Genomic DNA, 13176 nt, shown 5'->3' with positions numbered 1-13176 from the left:
GTTTTTTTTCTAGCAGAACTGACGAACTTGAGGACAAAAGTTTGGCAAGTGCGAGAGAGAAGAGATGAACTTGATGTATATCCCTGGTGCTGCTCAAGTACTGCTTACTGTCATCTGACGAGCTAGGGTATGATCCAACACTCGAGGTTATTAGCGAACAAAATAATCCTATCATTGAACTGGTAGCTGTCTTCTGCCGAAACTAAAAGTGTCGAAACATAACACTAAACTGCATACATTCAGAGATCGACGGTTGCACTAAACAGAGTTGCATTTGAGATAAATAGATTTGGATTGCTAAACAGTGGCAACAACAGTAGACAAACATCTCTAACGAGAGATGGACATCAAGTAAAAAATTCCTAGAGCAAGTATTCCTAAAGCTATCAGATTGGATTGCTTCTTCAACTCAATCAGCTGCTTGAATTTCTTGTTCATCTTCTTCAATTTCGTCTTCAGTTCGACATCTACCACCGTCGGGTATTCCAGACGTGCTGCTGCTGCTGGAGCGGCACTGTCATGGGGCAGATTGAACTCGTGGATTGCATCCCCCCTCGAATCTAGGAAGCCAAACCCTTGAAGCCTCTGGATGTAATAATCCATCCACTCGAAATGGTGGCATTTCTTCATGATCTGAAAACAAAATCACGTAACCTAAATCCCAAATCTGACAGTTTTTTGAGAAATTAGGATGCGGGGAAAACTTAGATCTAACCTGCCCCTCCGGCTTGCTCTTGCATTTGACGAACTCGCGCCCAAAGTTCCCATTCTTCTCCTCCTTCGAAGTCAACCGCTTCAGTGGCACAATCCTTGGGCAGTCAGTGCATCGAGTCATCGGCACTGGACCACACACCGGCCATGTGGAATGGGGGGCTGACGAGGAGGTCGACATATCGCCGGAGAGGAAGAAACAGAGGGATTGCTTGAGAGGAAGAAGAACGAGAAGATGGGGAAATAAACAGAGGAACTGCTCGAGATCTGCTCGATGCCTTTGTCTGTCAGATGGAGAAGAGGAGAAGGGGAATCTACATTGACGATTTGCCACATTGTATTTTGCAGTTTGAATATTTGAACCAACTCTTCACACTGACATGTGGTGGTCATGTGCAAAAAATACAATTTCATATGTAAAGTGGGGCAGATCGTAAAAACCCGAGAAGGACAGTGTAGTAGCTAATCAGGATGCAAAACCAGCGTCATGCGGATTGTGCACGCCTGCCCCCACATCTGACGGGTGGTGCTTGGCGCTTGGTAGGATCCGACGGCGGACGTTCGATGCTAGGGTTTGGAGCATTTCTGCGGGGTTATGAGCCAGTCAACGGGGTTATTAGGGTTTGACCAGGTTTCATATGGCCATAACTAAATTAGAAAAAAATCACAAAAATATAAAAAATGTAGTTCGTCCGTTTATGAGACCTAGTTACCATAAAAAATATAAACTCGGTATAGGGGCTTTTTTTTGAAAAATCATTTTTTGAAGTGATCTGTCGAAATCAAGTTCAAATGTTTTTAAAAAATTCAAAAAAACTCAAAATGTTGTAATTCTTGCGCACATAGCCGTCATATGTGAAAAGGTTATGAGAAAAAAATATAAACTTGGTGTAGGTCATTTTCATGAAAAAAGGCTTCACACAAATGAGCTATCACCTATGAACATGTTCAGAGTTCGTAGAATCGGGAGAGAGGGTTTAGGGTTTGAAAAAAATCAAAATAATTCAAAAAAAATCAGAAAAATCTCCATAGCTTCATTTTGGAGTGAATAAGAAGGATGTGAATTTACTTTTTCATTTTCATATCTAAAACGTGTTATTTGGTGGTTTTGAATTAAAAGCATATTTTTTCAAAAAAAATGTAGTAATATGAATATTAATCAATAAATAGTGAGACTTCGTTTTTACCCTATATATATGGAACAAGTGTTAATAAAAATATATATGCCTTATTTAGACAAGGTAAAAAAAAACTTGATTTCAAATAGGGTTGTTTACCCTAGCTTTCGAGCTTGTTTTTAGCACATTTCTCATTCGGACTGTTCACCTACGAATATTGGACTTCAAATGCTCGATCAAATACACCGCACAGAGCAATGAACCTCTAATGTTCAACTTCAACTTTGGCTCAAATCCAAATTTTGGCCCAAATTCAAATATTGATTTAAATTCAAAGTTTGATGGAAATTTGAATTCTGACTCAAATAAGAAACCAAAGTAGAAGCAACATTATTACAACTGATAAGTTTTCGCAGTAGCTCAAATCTACCAAGTTTTAAGATGCCAACATCTTAATACAAATCTACCAAGTTTTAAGTGATCGACTCACCCTCAAATTGACAACACAAACATTTCCCAACAACTTAATTCAAAATTTTGACTTGCTCCTTGTGTTTGCAGCTGGCTTCACCGTCTTGTTCCTGGTTTCCCTAGTTAAGATGCTCTTTTCTTTCAGACTCTTGTTCCTTTTGATCTTTACTTGGGGTTTTCGCTGTGGAGTTGCTGATGGAGTAGTTCCACTCGCCGAGCACTTGACGACCATTTGACGGTCATCTATGGGTTTAGTAATCTTTAAAGCCATAATTAGAAAAATTACCTCCTCCTCTTCCTCTCTTATAGCTTCAAAACCATCAAAGGCCATGGTTTCAAAATCTTCTGCTTCTTCATCTCTTGGCCTTTTCTCCCTAGAGCTGGTAAATAAAATTATAAGCCATAGGCAAAAAAGGGAACAAATGCAAACAAAAGGGCAGCTCCATTCTGCAAATGAAAACACATACCAATATGCTTCATTTGCTGCTGCATTCTCCATTGCTTCATTTGCTGCTGCATTCTCCACTGCATCTTTAGTCTCCATTGCTGCTGCATTCTCCTCTGCATCTTCAGTCTCCATTGCTGCTGCATTCTCCTCAGCATTGGCTGTTGTCCATCTTTCCTCCTCTCCAAATGATGCATCCACTGCATTGGTACAAAGCCTAGCAATATGCCCCAAAACTCCACATTTTTTGCAAGCACACTTCTTTGGTAGACGACCCTCCTCACCTGCTCTAATCTTCTAGTTCCTTGGTCTTCCTGGTGGTCTAGTAATGACAAGAGCGTGGAGTTTGAACACTGGATCTACTATGTTCCATTGATCTTTCCGGAAGAGTGCAGGTACATTGTCATCATAAGCAGCCATAAATTTGACAACAGAGAAATACTCAGAGCAATATTGATCAACTTCACCATCTGCACCCCCGATAACGGTCATCAGATGTAGGGCATGTATGCATGGCTTCCCACGGATCTGCCATTGCCTACAAGTACATTCTCTAGTACTTAGGTTCACGTGATACCTCCATACCCTATTTTTAGTGTCAGTATAGGTAACCTCTCCCTCATATGTACCAGATCGAATACATTTCATCTTCAGTCCTCTTGCCTTCAAGTGCAATGCCTTAATCAGTGATGGGAGCATTTGATGACCAACATATTGTGTTTCTGCAATTCTTTTGCGAAGATCCATATTTATCATGATCATCTGCCTCATCTTGTCAAATGCTTTCCACAACAAGAGCCCTTTCACTGACTTGAACTTTGAATTGAAGCATTCTGCAAGGTTACTGGTCACATAATCTACTTTGCAGATTTCATTGAATTTGCTTCTTGACCGCACCTTGCCATGATGTGCATCCATCTACTCCTTCACAAGAGGATTTTGAGCATACAACACTCTCAAATGGTGTTCATGCTTCCTTTTGTTGCATGTGTATGATGCTGGCCATAAGTTCTCATCATAAACTTTACCTTTGAACTTCTTTTTGAAATTATGCGCTAGGTGTCGCATACATTCCCTATGATTCACTCCATGGAATACAATTTATAATGCACTCTCTAAACCCTTGCAAGCATCTGTGTGTATAGCTAAACCTGGGTGTGTGCCTATAATGTTGCGCAACTGCTGCAGAAACCAGACCCAACTTTCCTCAGACTCTGCCTCCACCACACCAAATGCAACTGGGAATAGCCAGTTGTGTCCATCAACTGCAGAAGCTGCTACTAGTTGTCCTCTCCATCTTCCAGTAAAATGTGTAGCATCTACAACCAAATAGGCCTTGCAACCATCTAGAAACCCCTGCCAGCAAGCCTTGAAACAAACAAAAGCCCTTCTGAAGCACTCCTTCTCAAATGACTTCCCTTTTATTTTGAATGGAACTATATGCTTGTCAATCTCTACAACACTCCCTGGACTTGCCATCTCCACTTCATCTTTGAAAGTGTAAAGCAGCTGAAAACTATCATTCCATTGACCATTAATTCTATCAAGAGCCTTTTCCCTAGCATTGAAAATTCTCATGTAAGGAATTTCTATATTGTACTTCTCAAAAAGCTTCCCATGGAGTGTTGTTGGACCAAGTCCAGGTTCTTCTCTTAGCCAATCCAATATAGCATCTGCCACCCACCTAGTTTTTGCTAGCTTGGTTTTGGCCTTGCCCCCTCCCCCTCCAGGTGGACAGGTGTGCTTGTGTTGGTTTTTATTTATCTAAAACAAAATAGAAGGGTAAAAAACAGCTAAGAAACCTTACTCAATGATCTAAAACTAAATTACTAACTAAACTTGGATTACATGAATATATTTGCTCTTTCTCATATGAGATGCATGCAACTTCCACCTACACCTAGGATATGGATAAAAAACTGTGAACATTGCTGGCTCACTCCTTTTAATCTTATAGGTGTTTTCAGATATAATGCACCATGTTGTCACTGCATTCCGGCAGTCGACCATTGATTGGAAAATGGTACCTACACTAAGCTCATGTTTTTCCTTGTTCCACTCAATTGTTGGCATGTCATCACCATCGTATTCATCCTCGATTAAGCTGTCCATGTTCTCCACCTTGTCTTCATCGTCAGTGTCATCAAACCTAGCTTGGCTGATGGGCTCCTACGTATATTCATCATCCACTGCTTGCTGACTGGTTACACCGACCAGTTCAGGAAACATCATCTCGTCTTCATCATCATTTGTAGGCACTGCCTCGTCAGGTTTTGCATCTTCTTCTACATCAACTGCAGAAGGTACATGAGAAGCAGCAGCTGAATCGGAACCAGAATTGGCAACAGGCATGTTGTGGCTCCATGAACCACTTGCTTTACTTGGTGTCGACCTACAAGGAGTGCCGGGGTGCTGGCTATTAGCACAGACAGATGATGTCTGAACTCCCTTCCCCTTCGCCTATTCTGCGCGTGGCTGAAGCACATCGATTCGGAGTTTACTGAATCGGTAGCCAGCAGTCCCAGCAAAAAGCAATGACATATGATCGTCGCAAGTTAGTGCAAGAAATCTTTGCTCGTCACTGCTGAAGTAATTCAGTTCAACAGCATCAGCATCACTCCAGGGATAGGTGTTTCAGAGCTCAGCTCGCAAATCTTTGAAAGATATGCTGGTTTCTACCACTTTGGGATAGAAAAATGATGAAATCAAATGCGGTTTAGTACCACGCAACATGCTAGTTTCCGTTCTAATCGCCAGCGGAAAGCCAGCGCGGGATCAATCCTACAAAGGCTTCAGTTAGCCAGGTAAAATCAAGCACAAATTCGAACGATTCAAGCAAATAAAATTCAAATACGGCCTACAATACGACTTAGAACGTCAATTCATGAGGAAATGATGCTTACCCAGGTTTAATCCATGAATTATCTGCCGCGGATTCGACCCAATCCTCTCCACGGTCAACTGCCTTCCGGGCGTCCTCACTCAACATCGCTATGTAATCCCAGATGGGGAGGTGGGCTATATCTGGCGGAGACACGGCGTCGCCGATGAACGGAATAGGGGCATAGGGTGGAGGAACAACTGCGGTGGATGCGGCACGACGCCGGCGGTGGGGGCGGGGCGGCGCGGTGCGGTGTGGCCTGTCTAGATCTGTTTCAGATTCAGACAAGCTGCCCAATACGTGTCTCCTTGCGGTCCCACCCGTCAGCAAGCAACGGTCAGACAAAGACTCGGCCCCACTCGTCAACAATTAACGGTCAATGGACGGTCAAGACGGCAAACGCCCGCTATGAGCATTTGTGAGAGTTTCATCTAAGGAAGAGGGGAAAAGTGAGCAAAAGTTTGGACCGTGGGGAAAAGTGAGCACAACTAAGGAACCAGGGGCACTAATTTAAATATTCCTTTTTGAAATTACTATGTTCCCCAACAGTGGTATCAGAGCCAGGTGCATGAGTAGATGACGTCTAACTTGTTTTTGCAGGGCATGTTGTGATGTGATATGGTCAAGACATGATGCTAAATTTTATTATATGAGATGATCATGTTTTGTAACACAGTTATCGGCAACTGGCAGGAGCCATATGGTTGTTGCTTTATTGTATGAAATGCAATCGCCATGTAATTGATTTACTTTATCACAAAGCGGTAGCGATAGTAGTAGAAGCAATAGTTGGCGAGACGAAACAATGCTTTGATGGAGATCAAGGTGTCAAGCCGGTGACGATGGTGATCATGACGGTGCTTTGGAGATGGAGATCAAAGGCACAAGATGATGATGGCCATATCACATCACTTATATTGATTGCATGTGATGTTTATCCTTTATGCATCTTATTTTGCTAGTTCGGCGGTAGCATTATAAGATGATCTCTCACTAAATTTCAAGGTATAAGTGTTCTCCCTGAGTATGCACTGTTGCTACAGTTTGTCGTGCCAAGACGCCACGTGATGATCGGGTGTGATAAGCTCTACGTTCACATACAACGGGTAAAGCCAGTTTTGCACATGCAGAATACTCGGGTTAAACTTGACGAGCCTAGCATATGCATATATGGCCTCAGAACGCTGAGACCGAAAGTTCGAGCGTGAATCATATAGTAGATATGATCAACATAGTGATGTTCACCATTGAAAACTACTCCATCTCACGTGATGATCGGACATGGTTTAGTTGATATGGATCACGTGATCACTTAGATGATTAGAGGGATGTCTATCTAAGTGGGAGTTCTTAAGTAATATGATTAATTGAACTTAAATTTATCATGAACTTAGTCCTAATAGTATTTGCATATCTATGTTGTAGATCAATTGCTCGCATACAGCTCCCTCATTTTATTTATGATATGTTCCTAGAGAAAACTATGTTGAAAGATGATAGTAGCAATGATGCGGATTGGATCCATGATCTGAAGATTATCCTCGTTGCTGCACACAAGAATTATGTCCTTGATGCACCGCTAGGTGACATAACTATTGCAGGAGCAAATGCAGATGTTATGAACGTTTGACAAAGCTCGGTATGATGACTACTTAATAGTTTAGTGCACCATGCTTTACGGCTTAGAACCGGGACATCAAAAATGTTTTTGAATGCCACAGAGCATATATATATATATATAAGATGCTCTAAGAGTTGAAATTGGTATTTCATGCTCATGCCCGTGTCGAGAGGTAGGAGACCTCTAACAGTACTTTGCCTATAAGATGGAGGAGAATAGCTCAACCAGTGAGCATGTGCTCAGATTGTCTGGGTACTACAATTGCTTGAATCAAGTGGGAGTTAATCTTCCAAATAAGATAGTAATTGACAAAGTTCTCTAGTTACTATCACCAAGTTACTAGAACTTAGTGATGAACTATAATATGCAAGGGATGACGAAAGTAATTCCCAAACTCTTTGCGGTGCTGAAATCGGCGAAGGTAGAAATCAAGAAATAGCATCAAGTGTTGACGGTTAGCAAGACCACTAGTTTCAAGAAAAGGGAAAAGGGAAAGAAAGAGGAACTTTGAAGAAGAATAACAAGCAAGTTTTTGCTCCCATGAAGAAGCCCAAAGCTAGACCCAAGCCTGGAACTGAGTGCTTCTACTGCAAAGGAAATGGTCACTGGAAGTGGAACTGCCCTAGGTACTTGGCGGATAAGAAGGATGGCAAAGTGAACAAAAGTATATTTGATATACATGTTATTGATGTGTACTTTACTAGTGTTTATAACAACCCCTCAGTATTTGATACTGGTTCAGTTGCTAAGAGTAGTAACTCGAAATGGGAGTTGGAAAATAAACACAGACTAGTTAAGGGTGAGGTGATAATGTGAGCTGGAAGTGATTCCAAGGTTGATAAGATCACCATCGCACACTCCCTTTACCTTCGGGATTAGTGTTGAACCTAAAATAAATGTTATTTGGTGTTTGCATTGAGCATAATATTATTGGATCATGTTTATTGCAATACGATTATTCATTTAAGTCAAAGAATAATTGTTATTCTGTTTACATGAATAAAACCTTCTGAGGTCATACACCCAAGGTGAATGGTTTATTGAATCTCGATCGTAGTGATACACATATTCATAATATTGAAGCCAAAAGATGCAAAGTTAATAATGATAGTGCAACTTATATGTGGCACTGCCGTTTAGGTCATATTGGTGTAAAGCGCATGAAGAAACTCCATGCTGATGGGCTTTTGGAATCACTTGATTATGAATCATTTGATGCCTGCGAATCATGCCTCGTGGGCAAGATGACTAAAACTCCGTTCTCTGGAACAATGGAGCAAGCAACCGACTCATTGGAAATAATACATACTGATGTATGCAATCCGATGAGTGTTGATGCTCGTGGCGGATATCGTTATTTTCTTACCTTCATAGATGATTTGAGCAGATATGGGTATATCTACTTGATGAAACATAAGTCTGAAACATTTGAAAAGTTCAAAGAATTTTAGAGTGAAGTGGAAAATCATCATGACAAGAAAATTAAGTATCTATGATCTGATCGTGGAGGAGAATATTTGAGTTACGAGTTTGGTCTTTCATTTGAAACAATGCGGAATAGTTTCACAACTCACGCCACCTGGAACACCACAACATAATGGTGTGTCCGAACGTCATAACTGTACTTTATTAGATATGGTGCGATCTATGATGTCTCTTACCGATTTATCATATCGTTTTGGGGTTATGCATTAGAGACAGCTGCATTCACGTTAAATAGGGCACCATCTAAATCCGTTGAGATGACACTGTATGAACTATGGTTTGGCAAGAAACCAATGTTGTCGTTTATTCAAGTTTGGGGTTGTGATGCTTATGTGAAAAAGTTTCAAACTGATAAGCTCAAACCCAAATCAGAGAAGTGCGTCTTCATAGGATACCCAAAGGAAACTGTTGGGTACACCTCCTATCACAGATCCGAAGGCAAGATATTTGTTGCTAAGAATGGATCCTTTCTGGAGGAGTTTCTCTCGAAAGAAGTGAGTAGGAGGAAAGTAGAACTTGATGGGTTAATTGTACCTTCTCCCGAATTGGAAAGTAGTTCATCATAGAAATCAGTTCCAGTGATTCCTACACCAATTAGTGATGAATCTAATGATGATGATCATGAAACTTGAGACCAAGTTACTACGGAACCTCGTAGGTAAACCAGAGTATGGTCCGCACCAGAGTGGTATGGTAATCCTGTTCTGGAAGCCATGTTACTAGACCATGACGAACCTACGAACTATGAGGAAGCGATGATGAGCCCAGATTCCGCGAAATGGCTTGAGGCCATGAAATCTGAGATGGGATCCATGTATTAGAACAAAGTATGGACTTTGATTGACTTGCCCAATGATCGGTGAGCCATTAAGAATAAATGGAATTTCAAGAGGAAGACGGACGCTGATAGTAGTGTTACTATGTACAAAGCTCGAATTGTCGCAAAAGGCTTTTGACAAGTTCAAGATGTTGACTACAATGAGATTTTCTCACTCGTAGCAATGCTTAAGTCTGTCCGAATCATGTTAGCAATTGCCACATTTTATGAAATCCGGCAAATGGATGTCAAAACTGCATTCCTTAATGGATTTCTTAAAGAAGAGTTGTATATGATGCAACAAGAAGGTTTTGTCAATCCTAAAGGTGCTAACAAAGTGTGCAAGCTCCAGCGATCCATCTATGGACTGGTGCAAGCATCTCGGAGTTGGAATATATGCTTTGATAAATTGATCAAAGCATATGGTTTTATACAGACTTGCGGTGAAGCCTGTATTTACAAGAAAGTGAGTGGGAGCACTACCGCCTTTCTGATAAGTATATGCGAGTGACATATTGTTGATCGGAAATGATGTAGAATTTTCTGGAAAGCATAAAGGAGTGTTTGAAAGGAGTTTTTCAAAGAAATACCTCGGTGAAGCTGCTTACACATTGAGCATCAACATCTATAGAGATAGATCAAGGCGCTTGATAAGATTTTTCAATGAGTACATACCTTGACAAGATTTTGAAGTAGTTCAAAATGGAACAGTTAAAGAAGGAGTTCTTGCCTATGTTGCAAGGTGTGAAGTTGAGTAAAGACTCAAAACCCGACCACTGTAGAAAATAGAAAGAGAATGAAAAGTTATTCCCTATGCCTCACTCATAGGTTCTATAAAGTATGCCGTGCTGTGTACCAGTCCTATTGTATACCTTAGTGTGATTTTGGCAAGGGAGTACAATAGTGATATAGTAGTAGATCACTGGACAGCGGTCAACATTATCCTTAGAGGACTAAGGAAATATTTCTCGGTTATGGAGGTGATAAAAGAGTTCATCATAAAGAGTTACGTCGACGCAAGCTTTTGACACCGATCTAGATGACTCTAAGTCTCGATCTAGATACATATTGAAAGTGGGAGCAATTAGCTAGAGTAGCTCTATGCAAAGTATTGTAGACATAGAAATTTGCTAAATACATACAGATCTGAATGTTGCAGACCCGTAGACTAAACTTCTCTCACAGGCAAAACATGATCACTCTTTGGGTGTTAATCACATAGCAATGTGAACTAGATTATTGACTCTAGTAAATCCTTTGGGTATTAGTCACATGAAGATGTGAACTAATCACATGACGATGTGAAGTAGATTATTGACTCTAGTGCAAGTGGGAGACTAAAGGAAATATGCCCTAGAGGCAATAATAAAGTTGTTATTTATATTTCCTTATATCATGATAAATGTTTATCATTCATGCTAGAATTGTATTTACCGGAAACTTAGTACATGTGTGAATACATAGAAAAATAGAATGTCACTAGTATGCCTCTACTTGACTAGCTCGTTGAATCAATGATGTATATGTTTCCTAACCATAGACATGAGTTGCCATTTGATTAACGGGATCATATCATTATAGAATGATGTGATTGACTTGACCCATCCGTTAGCTTAGCACGATGATCGTTTAGTTTGTTGCTATTGCTTTCTCCATAACTTATACATGTTCCTATCACTATGAGATCATGCAACTCCCGAATACCAGAGGAACACTTTGTGTGCTACCAAACGTCACAACGTAACTGTCTGATTATAAAGGTGCTCCACAGGTGTCTCCGATGGTGTTTGTTGAGTTGGCATAGATCGAGATTAGGATTTCTCACTCCGATTGTCGGAGAGGTATCTCTGGGCCCTCTCGATAATGCACATCAATATAAGCCTTGCAAGCAATGTGACTAATGAGTTAGTTATGGGATGATGCATTACGGAACGAGTAAAGAGACTTGCCGGTAACGATATTGAACTAGGTATTGAGATACCGATGATCGAATCTCGGGCAAGTAACATACTGATGACAAAGGGAACAATGTATATCATTATGCGGTTTGACCGATAAAGATATTCGTAGAATATGTGGGAGCCAATATGAACATCCAGGTTCCTCTATTGTTTATTGACCGAAGACGTGTCTCGGTCATGTCTACATAGTTCTCGAACCCATATGGTCCGCACGCTTAACATTCGGTGACGATCGGTATTATGAGTTTATATGTTTTGACGTACTGAAGATAGTTAGGAGTCCCAGATGTGATCACGGACATGATGAGGAGTCTCGAAATTGTCGAGACAAAAATATTGATATATTGGATGACTATATCCGGACACCGGATGAGTTCCGGAGGTCACCGGATAATTATCGGAGTGCCGGGGGGTTATCGGAACCCCCGGGGGAACTAATGGGCCAGCATGGGCCTTGTGTGAGAGAGAGGAAGGGCCATAGGGATGGCCGCCCCCCCTTGGGAGTCCGAATTGGACGAGGGGGGCCGGCGCCCCCTCTTTCCCTCCCTCTCTCCCTCTCTTTCCTTCCCCCTCCTTCTTCCTAGTTGGACTAGGAAAGGGGGAGTCCTACTCCTACTAGGAGGAGGACTCCTCCCTCTCCTTGGTGCGCCCCAAGGCCGGTCGGCGTCCCCACTTACTCCTTTATATACGGGGGCAGGGGGCACCCTAGAACACACAAGTTGATAGTTTCCAGCCGTGTGCGGTCCCCCCTCCACAATAATCCACCTCGGTCATATCGTAGCGGTGCTTAGGTGAAGCCCCGTCCTGGTAGCATCATCATCACCGTCATCACGCCATCGTGTTGACGAAGCTCTCCCTCGACACTCTACTGGGTCGTGAGTTCATGGGACATCACCGAGCTGAACGTGTGCAGATCGCGGAGGTGCCGTACTTTTGGTACTAGGATCGGTCAATCATGAAGACGTACGATGTCACATCCCTAGTCTGGTATGACCTAGGCTAGCTAGCTATTTGTGCATCATATTTAAACTTCATTTAAATTTGAAATGAGGATTGGTGGAACCCTCAGAATCACTTTTGAAAATGACCCAAATAAAAATTTCTCCAAAAGGGTCCAAGAAAATGCTCATGTTGCCCTCTGAAAATATTGGACAGAGATAAAAATCAAAACAATATTTTTAGGAGCTCATGGACATTAATTTTGGCCATTTGGATTAATTCGATAAATATTTGCATTGGAAATATATTTCTATATATATGAAATATGGCCCAAAACTTATGCCATTTATAAAAGAGCTCTGGAATAATATATCCAGCTCCTGCAAAAATTGGCATAATAAAATTAAATGATTTAATATATTTATTAAATCAAAACAAATGCCAAAAAAAAATTAGAAAACAAAAAAAAATAAAAGAAGGAGGGGCTTACCTGGCCTCCCCTCCCCTGCGCAGCCCAGCAGCAGCAGGCCGGCCCAGCCAGGAGGCGGCCCAGCCCGCCTGGCCCCCCCTCCCCTGTCGCCTTCCTCCTCTGCCAGGGGGACGGGCGTGTGCCCGACGCTCGCCGGCACGCGCGCGCACCACCTCCCCCCCTGCTGGCCACCTCCTGCTTCCTTCTCTCGCCCTCGAGGCCCCGGACGTCGCCACGCAGCTGCCCGCACCGCTCTCA

This window comes from Triticum aestivum, chromosome 4A (genome assembly GCF_018294505.1).
Source record: "Triticum aestivum cultivar Chinese Spring chromosome 4A, IWGSC CS RefSeq v2.1, whole genome shotgun sequence".
In the NCBI taxonomy this organism is placed as follows: Eukaryota; Viridiplantae; Streptophyta; class Magnoliopsida; order Poales; family Poaceae; genus Triticum; species Triticum aestivum.
Note: the sequence above shows the minus strand (reverse complement) of the source record.